We start from the raw sequence: 16,080 nt of genomic DNA, 5'->3' as shown, positions 1-16,080 counted from the left end.
GTCCTCTGATGGTATCTTTAAGATTCAGTTTATAAATACCTGGAGCTCGGGGGGTCACGTGGGACCAAGAGTAAGATGGTGGCGTAGACTGGAAGCTCCACACAGCCAGACACAAACTTTAGAAAAACCCAACAAATGCACCGACAATTTTGAGTAAACAGTGCGGCTCTGGATATGTCAGTACCACCCGAATCGAAACCCTACAATATTTTCACCAGAGCACGCAAGGCAAACATCGCTGAGACAACTTCTCCGGCAGCAGCGGCAGCTAATGAAGATAGCAGAATGGCAAATTTAGCCGATGTGCTAACGGAGTTGAAGTCCCTTCGCTCGGACTTTGGATCAAAGCTGGACAACATTGATAACCGTCTGTCGAATATGGAAAACTCAATTGTGGCGATGAAAGCAAGCTTTCAGGCGTGGGAAAAAAACGTGGTTGCAAATACAACACATATTGGAGAGGCAGAAACGCACATAGCAACAACAGAAGACAGCACACTCAAGAGGCAATGAGTCTGCCACTAAACGAATTGCCTATCTTGAATCAAAAACAGAAGATCTGGAAAATTGTGGCAGAAGAAAGAACTTACGGATTTTTGGACTACATGAACGAGCTGAAGGAAGTAAGCCACAATGACTTTGTTTGCGACATGCTGCCACGATGGCTCGATTGTCCTGATAAAACTTTCACTCTGGAGCGAGTTCATTGCACACTGGCACCGGCCACACCTCACAAGAACCGAGCAGTTCTTGTCTGTTTTTTGAAGTTTCAGGAGAAGGAATTTGTGTATCGTGAAGCAAGGAAGCGAGAAATCATGCACGGCGACAGCAAGCTGTCTTTCTTCCAGGATCTGTCTGCAGAAACGCTCGAAGTTGCATACTTCGGTAAAGTTAGAAAGATATTCACAGATTCGAAGTTCATGGCTCAATAGATCTTAAGAGAAACATTGTCCAAAGACAAACACTAGTTTCTAACCTCAGGAAGGTAGACAACAAGCTACAACCTTATTTTTATCCATATGAGCCGTCCTCTGAGCTGAAAAAATATCACTGATCTGAACGGGCAGGCGGTAAAGAAACGGAAGCTTAGGGACCATCTACAAAGTGCAAACATGGAAAAAAGACACCAGAAAATGATTGAATAAATCACTGTAATAAGGAGTGATATCACTAAATTCACTGCACACATCAGTGGGGTCCTGCTGATTACAGAGCTCAGTTTGGGAAAACGCCATTATGAAAAACTTTGCAGAATTTTTTATTTTTTTAATTTTCAATAGCATCAAAGTCATAAGGTGTAGTGACACAAAATTCACTGCACACAATAGCCGTGTCCTGTAGATTATACTACAGCACTCAGTTTGGGGAAAAAGTAATTTTAAAAAATTTTGGAGTATTTTTGATTGATTATATTTTCAATAGCATTAAAGTCATAAGGTGTAGTGACACAAAATTTACTGCACACAACAGGGGTGTCCTGCAGATTATACTACAACAATCACTTTGGGAAAAAGTCATTTTAGAAAAATTGTGGAGAATTTTTGATTGTTTATATTTCAATAGCATCAAACTCACAAGATGTGGTGTCACCAAATTCACTGCACACAACAGCGGTGTCGTGTTGATTATACTACAGAACTCGCTTTGGAAAAAAGTAATAAAAAAAAAATTGGAGAATTTTTCATTGTTTAAATTTTCAATAGCATCAATGTCATAAAGTGTAGTGACACAAAATTTACTGCAGACAACAGTGGTGTCCTGCTGATTATAACACAACACTCATTTGGGAAAAAGTCATTTTTAAAAAAAATTTGGGGGGATTATTCTTTTTTAAAATTTTCAATAGTATCAAAGTCATAAGGTGTAGTGACACAAAATTCACTGCACACAACAGCCGTGTCCTGTAGATTATACTACAGCACTCAGTTTGAAAAAAAAGTAATTTTAAAAAAATTTGGAGAATTTTTTATTGTTTATATTTTCAATAGCATCAAAGTCATAAGGTGTAGTGACACAAAATTTACTTCACACAATAGTGGTGTACTGCAGATTATACTACAACACTCACTTTGGGGAAAAAGTCATTTAAAAAAAAATTTGGAGAATTTTTTTATTGTTTAAATTTTCAATAGCATCAAAGTCATAAGGTATAGTGACAAATTTATTGCACACAACAAGGGTGTCCTGCAGATTATACTACAACAATCACTTTGGGAAAAAGTCATTTTAGAAAAATTTTGGAGAATTTTTGATTGTTTATATTTCAATAGCATCAAAGTCACAAGATGTGGTGTCACCAAATTCACTGCACACAACAGCGGTGTCTTGTCGATTATACTACAGCACTCAGTTTGGGAAAAAGTAATTAAAAAAAAATTGGAGAATTTTTCATTGTTTAAATTTTCAATAGCATCAATGTCATAAAGTGTAGTGACACAAAATTTACTGCAGACAACAGTGGTGTCCTGCTGATTATAACACAACACTCATTTTGGGAAAAAGTCATTTTTAAAAAAAATTTGGGGGGATTATTCTTTTTTAAAATTATCAATAGTATCAAAGTCATAAGGTGTAGTGACACAAAATTCACTGCACACAACAGCCGTGTCCTGTAGATTATACTACAGCACTCAGTTTGAAAAAAGTAATTTTAAAAAAATTTGGAGAATTTTTTATTGTTTATATTTTCAATAGCATCAAAGTCATAAGGTGTAGTGACACAAAATTTACTTCACACAATAGTGGTGTACTGCAGATTATACTACAACACTCACTTTGGGGAAAAAGTCATTTAAAAAAAATTTTGGAGAATTTTTTTATTGTTTAAATTTTCAATAGCATCAAAGTCATAAGGTATAATGACAAATTTATTGCACACAACAAGGGTGTCCTGCAGATTATACTACAACAATCACTTTGGGAAAAAGTCATTTTAGAAAAATTTTGGAGAATTTTTGATTGTTTATATTTCAATAGCATCAAAGTCACAAGATGTGGTGTCACCAAATTCACTGCACACAACAGCGGTGTCTTGTCGATTATACTACAGCACTCAGTTTGGGAAAAAGTAATTAAAAAAAAATTGGAGAATTTTTCATTGTTTAAATTTTCAATAGCATCAATGTCATAAAGTGTAGTGACACAAAATTTACTGCAGACAACAGTGGTGTCCTGCTGATTATAACACAACACTCATTTTGGGAAAAAGTCATTTTTAAAAAAAATTTGGGGGGATTATTCTTTTTAAAATTATCAATAGTATCAAAGTCATAAGGTGTAGTGACACAAAATTCACTGCACACAACAGCCGTGTCCTGTAGATTATACTACAGCACTCAGTTTGAAAAAAAGTAATTTTAAAAAAATTTGGAGAATTTTTTATTGTTTATATTTTCAATAGCATCAAAGTCATAAGGTGTAGTGACACAAAATTTACTTCACACAATAGTGGTGTACTGCAGATTATACTACAACACTCACTTTGGGGAAAAAGTCATTTAAAAAAAATTTTGGAGAATTTTTTTATTGTTTAAATTTTCAATAGCATCAAAGTCATAAGGTATAATGACAAATTTATTGCACACAACAAGGGTGTCCTGCAGATTATACTACAACAATCACTTTGGGAAAAAGTCATTTTAGAAAAATTTTGGAGAATTTTTGATTGTTTATATTTCAATAGCATCAAAGTCACAAGATGTGGTGTCACCAAATTCACTGCACACAACAGCGGTGTCTTGTCGATTATACTACAGCACTCAGTTTGGGAAAAAGTAATTAAAAAAAATTACTACACCTTATGACTTTGACACAATTGAAAATTTAATAAATGAAAAATCCCCCCAATTTTTTTTAAATGACTTTTTCCCAAAGTGAGTATAATAGTTGTAGTATAATCAGCAGGACACCACTGTTGTCTGCAGCAAATTTTGTGTCACTACACCTTATGACATTGATGCTATTGAAAATTTAAACAATGAAAAATTATCCAAAATTTTTTAAATTCCTTTTTTTCAAAGCGAGCTCTGTAGTATAATCAGCAGGACACCACTGTTGTGTGCAGTTAAGTTTGTGTCACTACACCTAATGACTTTGATGCTATTGAAAATTTAACAATAAAAAATTCTCCAAAATTTTTTAAAAATGAGTTTTTCCCAAAGTGAGTGTTGTAGTATAATCAGCAGGACACCACTGTTGTCTGCAGTCAATTTTGTGTCATTACACCTTATGACATTGATGCTATTGAAAATTTAAACAATGAAAAATTCTCCAATTTTTTTAAATGACTTTTTTCCAAAACAAGTTCTGTCGTATAATCAAGGTAGATATGTGATTGTACAAGGAAACATTATGTCACGTAAGGTCAACCTCATTAATATTTATGGGCCTAGTGAGGACATGCCTTCATTTTTTGACAAATTACTGTTGACTGTGTCCACCTTAGAAGGTCTCTATATTTTTGGGGGTGACTTTAATTGCACATTAGATCCAGCATTGGATCGACTTACTGGAACTGATACATCGCACGTACAGACAAGGAGAAAGCTGACTGAAATCATAAAAGATCTAAGACTAGTCGATATATGGAGGGAAAGAAATCCAAACAAAAAAGAATTTTCCTGTCACTCTTCTACGTATAAAACATATTCACGTATCGATTATTTCCTAATATCTGTTGAACTGCTTATTAATGTCACAAAGTGCTTTATGACAGCATAGTGATTAGTGACCATGCACCTGCCTCAATGGGAATATGCTTAGGCATATCTGCTCAACATCAGAGGTGGAGGTTCCAGATATATTGGCTACAAGATCCACCCTTTATTAAATTCATAGGAACCTGCATAGATAATTACTTCCTATTAAATACGGATGAAACAACTGCCAGTGTAAGGTGGGAAACTTTCAAACCATACATAAGGGGAGAAATTATTAAATATACAAGCTCAAAGACTAAACAGCACAAAAAGGAAATACAGACATTGGAAAGACAGATCAAAACACTAGAATTAGATCTTTATGAGAATAATGATGAGGATAAACAGCAACAATTAACAGTAATGAGAGCGTAATACAGTAAACTAACAACTGACAAAATTGCTAAAAACCTTTTATGGACCAAGCAAACATACTATGATCAGGGTGAAAAACCAAGCAAATTACTGGCTTGGCGGATCAAGAAAATGCAAGCCGAAAGGACAATTAACAGTATAAAGACTATGTCAGGTGACTTAACAACAGACCCAGCTGAAATTAATACTACCTTTAGAAACTTTTATGAACTATTATACAAATCTGAATATTCTGGAGCTACACAACAACAAGCATTTCTCGATCAGCTACAGTTCCAGAAATTATCTGATGATGAAAAGGAAGCACTGGACAGGGCATTGACAGTTGAGGATCTTTATGATGCCATGAGCAGTATGAACAGCGGTAAAGCACCTGGTCCTGATGGGATACCTGTAGAATTTTATAAGAAGTTTAAACAGAAACTTGCAAAACCTTTACTGGATATGTTTAACAAATCATATAAAACAGGAACTCTTCCACCATCATTACGATTAGCTATGATAACTGTGATATTAAAACCTGATAAATCACCTACCAGTTGCTCATCTTTCAGGCCTATTAGTTTAATGGGATGTGCACAAAAATCTTGTGCAAAGCTCTCTCTAAAAGGTTAGAACAGTATCTTCCTCAGTTGGTCAGTAATGATCAGAACGGTTTTGTATTACAACGACAAGGCTTCCATAACATCAGGAGAGTGTTGAATGTGCTGTTTGAGAAAAATAATGCCAAAGATACTGTAATGCTATCAGTTGATGCTAGTCAAGCATTTGATAGAATAGAGTGGAAATACCTTTTTGATCTGCTACCTAGATACGGTTTAGGACAGGGGTGGCCAAGTTCGGTCCTCGAGAGCCACATTCCTGACACTCTTAGTTGTCTCCCTGCTCTAACACACCTGAATCCAATGAAAGGCTCATTAAAAGTCTGCTAACGAGTCTTTCATTGGATTCAGGTGTGTTGGAGCAGGAAGACAACTAAGAGTGTCAGGAATGTGGCTCTCGAGGACCGAACTTGGCCTCCCCTGGTTTAGGAGAACCATTTCTCAGATGACTAATAATACAATTTCTAAACCCTTTGTCCTTTGTCCCCTCTGCTTTTCACTTTAGCAATAGAACCTCTCGCGATCGCAGTTAGGACATGTAGGAATATAGATGGCATCAGAATATGAGACATAGAGCATCATATAGCATTATATGGGGAGGATATTTTTTTCTTAACGAACCTGAGGAGCAGTATTCCAAATTTGGTTAAATTACTTGAAAACTTTGGCAAATTTTCTGGATACAGAGTAAATAAATCTAAGTCACTACTGTTATTTCTAAACGAAAAGGAAAGATGTAATCCCAAAATAAATACACCAATTGCAGCCACACAAGATGCGTTTAAATAACTTGGTGTTAAGATTGCCCCGAAACTTGGCGACATTGTCCCTTTAAACTATAACGCTCTGGTAGACGAAGTGACAGAAAAATTGGACCGGTGGTCTAAATTGCCGATATCAATGATTGGTCGTATAAACCTTATTAAAATGTCTATTATACCCAAATTTATATATCTTTTCCAAGCACTCCCACTCCCACTGCCTAGTAACTTCCATAAAAAAATGGATACTATATTTAGCCAATTTATCTGGAGCAATAGAAAAGGTAGACTCCGGCTCAAGTTATTATTTTTACCCTATGAAAGGGGAGGACTCCGGGTCCCAAACCTGAAATGGTATTATTGGGCCACCCAGTTAAGTTCTGCAGTGTACTATTTTTCATCCACGCCACCCGTTTGAGTAAATATTGAACAAAAATCAGTGTCAGATTTGCCCATAAAGCAATATTTATATTCTTCACATATCAAGAAGCTGAAAAAACAGACAAGAAACCCTTTTATTAAAAATACAATATCAGTATGGTACGCGGCACATAACTTTGTTAATGAAACAATAACTTTGTCACAATTTACTCCTATCTGGGGCAACAGTGTTGTGTGGCCCGCTGAAGAAGTTTTCCCTCAGGAGGATTACTGCGGTTTTGCTAACTGTTTGCTGCGTGTGCACACACCCATCTCATCTGTTTTTGCTCCTGCCAGCAGTACCGGTCCAACAGCCTCGAGCGGTGGCCACCTGGGGTACCAGGACTTGGCGGCTCTGGTGTATTGCAGGCCTCCGGCTGGCGGTGGAACTTCGTGGGTTCCGGCTCTTCTCTGGATAGGCGTCTCCTACCCTCGGGCCTGCCCACGTGTCACCATCTGTTATTTGATTGGACTCTGCATATTTGAGACCTGTTTGCACTTTTGCACAATAAATTGTTATTTATTGGTATTCCTATTGACGCCCCCTAACATGGGTCCGTGCATTCACTTTCTCAACAGGATAACTCGGCCACGTCATGGATTCCGAGGGGCGTTTGGATTTATTAACGGAGCAGAGTGCTCACCTCAGCCGTAGGACGGAGGCTCTCACCGCGCATGTAGACACGAGTGTGTCAGGTGTGGCTGCAGCCACTCATCCTCCAGTAGATCTGCCACCGAACAAAATAAATCCAGTGGTCATTCAGAGGTCTCCCCCCTCGTCGGCCGAAGCTTACATTAGTCCCCCGGAACCGTATGGTGGTTGTGTCGAAACGTGCGCCGACTTCTTGATGCAGTGCGCGCTCGTTTTTTCACAACGGCCCGTTATGTACGCGTCGGAGCACACCCGGGTGGCTTATGTGATTAATTTGCTTTGGGGCGAGGCAAGATTCACGGATCCTCTCAACTTACACTGGGTTCATAAGGGAGCTTCGACAGGTGTTTGATCATCCCAACAGAGGCGAGTCCACTTCAAATATGCTGCTGTCAATGAGACAGGGACGATGGAGTGCAGCTGATTACGCAATCGACTTCCGCATTGCGGCAGCGAGGTCCGGTTGGGATTCAGTCTCACTCCGTGCCACCTTTGTTAAACGGCCTGTCTCCAGCCCTAAGGGAGCATCTGGTGGCTAAGGATCAGCCGCGGGATCTAGATGGGCTTGTTGATCTGGTTATTCACCAGCTCCCCCTGCTGACGTTGCTATGGACACGAGCAGGGCTAAAGTCAAATTGAAGGAAAGACATAGGAGGCTGGCCCGTGGAGGAGAGTGTTTTTACTGCGGCTCGAGTGAGCATGCACAGAAGAATTGCCCCAAACAGTTAAAACTTCAATGCTCACCCTTAGAGACTGGGCTAAGGGTGAGCCATACAAACCACACGGGTGTTCCACGAAAATGCGCACGACTCCCAGTCACAATCCTCTGTGAGGATTTAGCCCTTACCGCTCCAGCACTGATTGACACAGGATCGGAAGGGAACCTACTGGATAGTAGGTGGGCTAAGGCAGTGGGGCTCCCTCTGGTGGCCATTCCTTCACCATTAAAGGTGCGGGCACTAGATGGCACCCTACTTCCAGAAATCACACACCAGACACGGCCTTTAACCTTGGTCGTCTCTGGTAATCACAGGAAGGAGATTGTGTTTTATGTAACACCTTCTACCTCCAGGTTTCTTTTTTGTGGGCAAGAAGGACGGCGGTCTCCGTCCATGCATTGATTATATAGGGCTGAATGAGATTACCGTTCGCAACCGATACCCATTGCCTCTCTTAGATTCAGTGTTCACGCCCCTGCATGGAGCCAAAATATTCATGAAGTTGGATCTTAGGAATGCTTACCATTTAGTTTGGATAAGGAAGGGAGACGAGTGGAAGACGGCATTTAACACCCCCTTAGGGCACTTTGAGTACGTGGTCATGCCACTCGGCCTCACTAACGCCCCCGCAAAGTTCCAGGCTTTGGTTAATGACGTTCGGCAGGATTTCCTGAACCGATTCGTCTTCGTATACCTAGACGATATCCTCATCTTCTCCCAGGACGCTGAGACTCATGTTAAGCATGTCCGTCAGGTCCTTCAGTGGTTATTGGAGAACCGGCTGTTTGTGAAGGCCGAGAAATGCGAGTTCCATCAAACCTCTCTGTCCTTCTTGGGGTTCATTATCTCCTCCAACTCCGTCGTACCCGATCCGGCTAAGGTAGCTGCGGTGAGAGATTGGCCCCAACCGATAAATTGTAGGAAGCAGCAACAGTTCCTAGGGTTCGCCAATTTTTACAGGAGGTTCATTAAGGGCTACAGTCAGGTAGTTAGCCCCCTTACAGCCCTGACCTCCACCAAAGTCCCCTTCACCTGGTCGGATCGGTGTGAAGCCGCGTTTAGGGAGTTGAAACACCGGTTTTCAACTGCACCAGTTCTGGTGCAGCCCGATCCTAGCCACCAGTTTATTGTTGAAGTGGATGCCTCTGACTCAGGGATAGGAGCCATGCTGTCCCAGAGCAGGGAGTCCGATAGTGTTTTCCACCCTTGTGCTTACTTCTCCCGCAGGTTAACCCCCGCCAAACGGAACTATGACGTTGGAAATCGGGAACTCCTGGCTGTGAAAGAGGCCCTTGAGGAGTGGAGACATCTGTTGGAGGGAGCCGTGGTCCCATTTGTGGTTCTCACTGACCACCGGAACCTGGAATATATCCAGACCGCTAAGCGGCTGAACCCCAGGAAAGCCCGGTGGTCATTGTTTTTTGGACGCTTTAACTTCAAGATCACCTACTGCCCCGGGACCAAGAATGTCCGGTCTGACACCCTGTCCCGGGTGCAAGAAGAAGAAGTTAAAGCAAGGCTGTTGGACCCACCGGACACCATCATACCGGAACCCACTATCGTCGCAACCCTCACGTGGGACATGGAGGGAGTTGTTAGGGACGCCCTGACGCGACACCCGGATCCCGGAGGTGGACCACCCAACAGACTGTACGTGCCACCAGACACTCGGACTGCCGTGTTGGACTTCTGTCACGGTTCGGAGCTCTCCTGCCATCCGAGGGTGCGAAGGACCATGGCAGTGGTCCGGCAGCGGTTCTGGTGGCCGTCAGTCGAAGCCGACACCAGGGACTACATCCAGGCATGCACCACCTGCGCCAGGGGCAAGGCTTCCCACCAGCCGGAGAAGGGGCTCTTCCAGCTGTTGCCTGTGCCTCGTTGCCCCTGGTCCCACATTGGACTGGACTTCGTCACGGGTCTCCCTGCCTCCCAGGGGAAGACAGTCATCCTGACGATAGTGGACCAGTTCTCGAAGGCGGCCCACTGCGTGGCCCTCCCGAAGCTCCCGACTACCCAGGAGACTGCAGACCTCCTGGTCTACCACGTTGTGCGTCTGCATGGTATCCCCACGGACATTGTATCAGACCGTGGTCCTCAGTTCTCCTCGCTGGTCTGGAGGAGTTTCTGTAAGGAGCTGGGGGCCACGGTGAGCCTGTCGTCCGGGTACCACCCACAAACTAACGGTCAAGCAGAGCGGGCTAACCAGGACTTGGAGCAGGCCTTGAGATGCGTCACCTCTGCACACCCGACGGCCTGGAGTCCACACCTGGCCTAGATCGAGTACGCACATAACAGCCAGGTGTCATCATCTACCGGCCTCTCCCTGTTCGAGGTCTGCTTGGGATATCAACCCCCATTGTTTCCGGCCATCGAGGGAGAGGTCGAGGTGCCCTCGGTCCAGGCCCACCTCAGGAGATGCCGTTGGGTGTGGAAGAAAGCCCGTTCTGCTCTCCTGAAGGCCCGGACACGGGCTAAGGACCACCGACGTGCCCCGGCCCCAACATACCAGCCCGGGCAGGAGGTTTGGCTCTCCACAAAGAACATCCCTCTACAAACGGACTCCCCGAAACTAACCGACCGTTACATTGGACCCTACAAGATCCTTAAAGTGATCAGCCCGGTTTTTCATGTTTTCCCAGATCAAACCTTACCACACACCGGACCAGCGCCACCTCCTGCCCGGATCATCGATGGAGAACCAGCCTGGATGGTGAGGAGACTCCTGGATGTTCATCGGAGGGCCAGGGGTATCAATATCTGGTAGACTGGGAGGGGTATGGGTGAAGAGGAGCTTCATTCTGGATCCCGCCCTCCTGGCCGATTTCTACCGGGAGCACCCAGACAAGCCGGGGCGGGCACCAGGAGGCACAGTTGGGGGGGGTCCTGTTGTGTGGGCCGCTGAAGAGGAGGTACTGCTGGCCCACCACCAGATGGCGCCCTGCCATGTTGGCAGCGTTTGGGCCTCTAGAGGGGGCACTGGCCTTTTTGGTACCACCAGGTGTGCACCGTTAGGCCGTCATCAGCTGTCTGTCATCACTCATCACCACATCCATAAAAGCCTGGGAGAGACACCATAACTCTGCCGAGTTATCAGCTTACCTAACAGGTAAACATACTCAGCTGTTTTGTGCCGTATGCACATTCATTGCTACTGAAGTCTTTGCAGTTGTGATTTATATACTTGCAGCTTGTAGCTGGGTTTGTTGGAAGTTTGGAGGAGTTGGCGTCTCCACCCCTCACTTCTTACTTGCTAAGTATAACAATTGACACTACACGTTTTCCAGTTTTCCTCTGTACTCTGAGAGTTATTTGGAGTTTTCCCTCAGGAGGATTACTGTGGTTTTGCTTTCTCAACAAACAGGCTATTTAAACCTGGTACATTGGATGGGGGATTCAAATTATGGGCAGAGAAAGGAATCGGGATGGTCTCGGACCTTTATTCTCAAGGTACCCTTCTCAGATTTGATCAACTTTGTCATAAGTACGGCGTTCCTCAAAAACATTTTTTCAAATATTTGCAATTAAGAAGTTTTATTGCATCAAAACATAAGACATTCATGACCACACCCCCACTATCGATTATTGAAGAAACAGTGATTAATAATAATCTGAATGGGGAAAAAACACATATCTAGATTCTATTAGCTTTTAGCGGAGCACTCAACAGAATCAGCACTAGACAAATTAAACACTTGGAAAGTAGACTTACAAGAAGATATTACTGTAGAAGATTGGAGAAAAGCATGTTTAAAATCACAAAAGAATTCATTCAACACAAGATTAAAATTTATTCAAGATTAAAAGATTCCTCATTTCCACCCTGGTTATTTAAGCCCTCTGTTTTCACTCAAGCCTGGCCAGTACATTGATTTTCACAGTCCTCGTACCAGCCTTTTTCATAGCTCTGCCTTGTCTTGCCGTGTACCGACCCAGCTTTGTTTTGTGACCTTGTTTTGCTACTGCCGAATATGGATTCTGGATCAAGTTATCACTTTACATACGCTTTGAAGGATTACATCCAAACTACTTCTCACCAAATTTGCACCACAGATAGATATTAGGGTATGTAAGACTCCATTGAATTTTGGAGGTGATCCAGATCTGGATTGGCGGATGTCAGAAATCTCAGATTGCTCTTGTTATAATAATAATAATAATAATAATTATTATTATTATTATGTTTCATTTCCAGGGGTAGTGGCCAAGTGCTTGGTTTCAGTGCAGAAGGTTCCGGGTTCAAATCCCACCCCTGCCACATTTCTCCATGTAATGTGGAGTTGTGTCAGGAAGGGCATCCGGCGTAAAACCTGTGCCAGTTCAACATGCAGATCCACCTTGGATTTGCTGTGGCGACCCGGAGTGCAAACACGGGAGCAGCCGAAGGGACTTACTATTATGTTTCATTTCCAAAACCTGGGTCTGGTGGCCAGGAGTGCTTGTTTTGATTATGACTGTAACTGATGTTGTGAAGCATTAAGTCTTATTCTTCTAACAGCATCTTTGTTGGAACCATCGTGTTACACCCACCTGTTATAACATGTCGTCTAAATGAGTAAGTATCAGGGAAAGCAACTATTCTAACATTTTTTAATGTTAAAATTTGCCAATGAATATATGAATATGGCGATTTTTTTTGCCAATGAATATGGCAAACACTACCACCTTTAATGGATCTTTAAATTCAACTGTATGTTCAGTTATTTAAGATAAGACTTTATTGATCTCACAGTGGAGAAATTCACGTTACAACAGCTCTTAAAAAAATGTATAATAAAACTTAATATTAAATATGTCTAATGAATGAAATGGACACTTGATAGAATAAAGTATTAACAGAAAACATTGTACACTCATGAGGCCACAACTGTCGTTCAGGTAAGTCTAAAATTAAAATGTGCTCATTAAGCAATGTACCAAAAAATAAGAAGAAGAGAATACACTCTGTAATGCAAATTAAATAACGCAAACTCTCACACAACTTCAGACAACTGGGAGTCATACTGTACTTAAAGTTTTTTCTACCTCACAAAAGTAAACAATTTAATAATATGAAGTGCTTTCAATGTAATACTGAAAAAGTAAGTGCAATGTATAACAAAATAAGGCATCCAAATGTAAACAGGTAATAAAATAAAATAAAAAAAACCTCCATGGCTATCTCTTGGCATTGATGATTTAACACAAGTCGCAAAAGTGCACTTCTCACTGTAGAGGTCTAGCAGAGGGCACCATTGTTATTCCCTCTGCCACAATTTACATACAACTATGTTAGGCCATGGAAGACTCCACAGAATTTTGGAGGTGATCTGGATCTGGATTGGCGGACGTCAGAAATCTCTTGCTCTTGTTGTTCTTGTAATGTTCTGTGCTCTCTCATTATTTTGTCCTTACACATTTTCGTTGATTTACATACATCTGTTCAACATGTGAGTGCTTCCACTGCTGTGTGAGCATGATGTGATATCACACCTCTCACATGCTCCCACTGTGTTCATGCACGTGCACACGAGCATGCATGAAACTGTCACTGCAGGATCGTTCACGCCTATCTGATCATCTGTCCCTCCCGACAGCTGTTGCAATTTTTTTGCGGTTCGCACATTCATTTTTTTTATTTGCCCTTTTTCAGATAGTTTCTGCTTCTTTCGCCTAACTTCGTGTTATGTGTGAACGGAGCCATTAATGAGGTGACTTACAATATAGTACTATTTATTGTTTTTGTGTTGTTGCTTACACAAGCTGGTTGGGATAGACTCACTCACTCACCCGCTACACCATTTCTGTTCAGGCTGCAATATGTTATCACCACACACAATGATGAGTAACACACACACACACACACACACACACACACACACACACACACACACACACACACACACACACACACACACACACACACACACACACACACACACACACACACACACACACACACACACACTCAGGCTGTACTACACTGTTTTTCTGACGTGGATGTAATTACTCTTAAAGGTGACATGATGTACTTTAAACTCTAACATGCTGTGACACACAGCTAAACTTCTTAGTCGGTGTTCAAATATATATGGACCTAACCGTGTGTGCCGGCAGGCAGCAGACGATGACACCAAACTCTGCTTTTCTATCACACACTGGAGGTGGTTTTGGCTTCCTGTCCAGTGTCCACCCCTCACTGCTCAACAAAGGAACAGGGTGAAACAACACACACACACACACACACATATATACAGAGCTGTGCTCAGACCAAGGTGAGCCATTTTTCCATTCTGGTTCTCGGTGAGCTCCATCTGTTCATCCTGCACTGTGGTGTTCTCCAATTCTCCATCCCTGCAATTAGCACCTATCCTACTTGTAAAAAAGTGGAATGAGTTCAGAGATTATTTGCATTTATCACAGGAGGTATGTGTGTATGCGTGTGTGTATGTTTCGGGGGGTTCGATTTCACAGACTCTGGCCTTCTCCAGCTCGCTGTCTTCTGTGCTTGTTCACATCTGTCCACTGTCTTAATCCCATCGCAGCCTCATCCTTCACGCAGACTTTCACTCCTCTGCACTTGACAATGAGGACACGAGGTACAGAATGACTCGTATTGGATTTTGGAGAGTATAACTGATGCTGAGCAGCAGGGCACCGCACATAGTGCAAAGATCAGCTCACTCCCAAATTAAATAGTCATGAATCAAAGAGTAATGTGTTCACGAGAGACGGAGCATTTGTTCTTAATTACTCTGGGATGTACTTGTAATCCCATTTAGGAGGCGAGAGGGGAATCAGACTGTAGTGTGCTCTTTTGTTAGTGACCATAAAAGTGAAGGAAAAACAGGAAAATGGATTTGTGTCAGACGGGCATATTGAATACATTCTGGTTTTTGGGTGATAAAAGAAATTATTCAGTGATCTTGTGAAAGGTGATGTTTGGGTGTAGTTTAGTGTGACTGACACAAAAAGATGGAAACACCGTTGGGGGGCACACAACAGATGCCACTGTGTGATTTCTACAGTATGCAGGAATCCACCAAGGGGTGTAGCTAGGATTTTCGGGGGCGGGGGGTGAACACTGAATTATTTCCTTAAGCAGTTGCTTTCTTTGTTCTTATTTTAATTTGTTTCAGAACAGTGGCTTGTTGTCCGAATCAAAGCATCCCTGAAAACTACTGTATGACTTATCACATTGCAGCATTTCAAACATTTTGAAACAGTGAGTCATTTTCTGAAACACTTGCTTCACTGTGTTGAGCATTTTAAAACTGTAAACATTTTTGCAGCTGCCTTGCTTTGTGATATAACCTCTCTGTGTGACAGAGGGTGGGGGGAGTAACCAGTTTCTGTAATGCACCTTTCATGTAGTATTACACAGTTATAGATGACTGATGATGAACCATCTTGTGTAAGGTGCATCTGAGTGCTGTGCTCTTTGTACAATGCTATATAGTGCTGGACTCTATTTAGAACAGGTTTTTGGTTTAAAGCACAATGGTACCTGCAGAACAGGTAGTTCAGTGGGATAAGGAGCTCAGCTACCAACCTGGGATCAAATCCCACTCACACTACCTGTCTCTATCCTTGCACCAAGGCACTTCATCTGCATCGTCCACCTAGCTGCAAACGGGAATGCCGTACAGTCAAGGGGGATTCATGGACCCTCATCTGCTTCATGTTAGGGTGTTTAGGGATAAGCACTGGCACTAATGGACCTCAGGCCCATAGGATATAAGGCCCGAATGGCTTTTGAGGACAGGCGATATCAATGTGTCACCTCTGTCCAACTACACCTCACATATGAATGAATGAACTGAATGAATGAATGAATTTATTCAACACACACAGACCCAAAATAGCAAAGAAAACTCA

This window comes from Thalassophryne amazonica, chromosome 20 (assembly GCF_902500255.1).
Source record: "Thalassophryne amazonica chromosome 20, fThaAma1.1, whole genome shotgun sequence".
NCBI classification, from domain to species: Eukaryota; Metazoa; Chordata; class Actinopteri; order Batrachoidiformes; family Batrachoididae; genus Thalassophryne; species Thalassophryne amazonica.
This window is presented reverse-complemented; position numbering follows the sequence as displayed.